The sequence below is a fragment of the Peromyscus maniculatus genome, chromosome 2 (genome assembly GCF_049852395.1).
Source record: "Peromyscus maniculatus bairdii isolate BWxNUB_F1_BW_parent chromosome 2, HU_Pman_BW_mat_3.1, whole genome shotgun sequence".
NCBI lineage: Eukaryota > Metazoa > Chordata > Mammalia > Rodentia > Cricetidae > Peromyscus > Peromyscus maniculatus.
Genome location: NC_134853.1, coordinates 62,783,570 through 62,785,022, shown reverse-complemented (window position 1 = coordinate 62,785,022; position 1,453 = coordinate 62,783,570). Strand labels below are relative to the sequence as shown.

The following is a 1,453-nucleotide window of genomic DNA, read 5'->3' as shown; positions in this document are numbered from 1 at the left end:
ATTGATTTACTCTATGTGTTCATTTTTAAGTCATTCCATAGTTGTCTGTATTTTTTGAAAGAACTAGATTTCTGACAATGTTATTTTCATGAAGGTTTCCACTTCATAGATGGAAGAATTTCCTGAAGTCTTGCCTCCCCTTTCTTCAACTGCAGCAAACTAACCTAATTTATCAGGATATGGCTTAGCTCTCTCTCTCTCTCTCTCTCTCTCTCTCTCTCTCTCTCTCTCTCTCTCTCTCTCTCTCTCTCTTTCTTTGGTGTCACTAACAATAACTTTATTTTCTTACAGGTAATTTTTCTAAGACTTCAATATTATCCTTTCAGACAACACAAGTTTTGGAACTGGACCATGTGGCCCTTTCTCTTCTTGGCTCCACTCAGTTTAAAGTGCTAGTACCTCTTAAAGGCCAGCATCCTCTTGCATCTGCAGTTAGATTGGACACACTCAGCCTGAACACAATATTCTTCGTGGTTTTGGCCTTCTTTAGGAAAACTGGCTTTTTCTGTCCACCATAGCCACTCTGTTTCTGAATGTAGCACTGCTTTCTTTGGGCATACGAGGAATCCTTGCCCTTCTTATATGGGGTCATGAGATTAATGCTTGTGCACTTCTCTCAGAAAGACCTTTAGATTTTAGGTACACTGATCATCTTTGCAGTAGAGATGTCTCTGTGATGAAAATGAAGAGATTCAACATCCTCAATGAATTTTACTCTTTTTTACTGATCACTTCTTGATCATTCTTTTTTTGGGGTATAGGTTTGGGATTTTTATTTACATTTCCTTTACTCTGCTACCACTTCTTAATAGCCTTAAAATTTCCATTACAATTTGCTTGTTTTTATAATAAAATGTGTTTATTTATTCTTGGAGAATTTATTACTATATATTTTTATCATTTTCATTCATTTCATTCAACTCCTCCCAGATCCCCCACCTACTTACACACCCAACTTTGTGTTTCCCCTCACTCTTAAAACTAAGCAAAAACATGTATTCAAATTTGTGTTGACCAGCTACATTTGGGGTTGAGGCCTGACTGGAATGTGGTTGATGCATCCCGTGTCACTCCACTAAGAAAACATGACTTTGCCTTTCCCAACAACTATCAATCACCAATAGCTCGTTAGGTACAAGTGGGACATTGTGCCCATTTCCATTCTTCTACATGGCATTTTATCTGGACTGAATTTATGTAGTCTGTATGTGTATAGTCACAATAACTGTGAGCTCATATGTGCATCTGTACTGTTGCATCTTAAAAATACTGTTTCCTTGAAGTTATCAACAATCTTTCCTTTTACAATCTTTTCATCTCCCTTGATGCATAGATCACACTGAACTTTGAGAGCAGCAATGTTATACAGATATCCCATCAAAGGCTGAGCACTTCAAAATCTCTTATTTTCCACACGTTGACCAAGAGTAAACATCTGTGTGAATCACTATCT

At 37.2% G+C, this 1,453-nt stretch overlaps 1 pseudogene; it reads right to left on the bottom strand.

The window, feature by feature from the left end:
• Positions 1–314: 314 nt before the first annotated feature.
• On the bottom strand, positions 315–652 carry LOC107401051 (large ribosomal subunit protein eL42-like; annotated as a pseudogene).
• Positions 653–1,453: the final 801 nt, after the last annotated feature.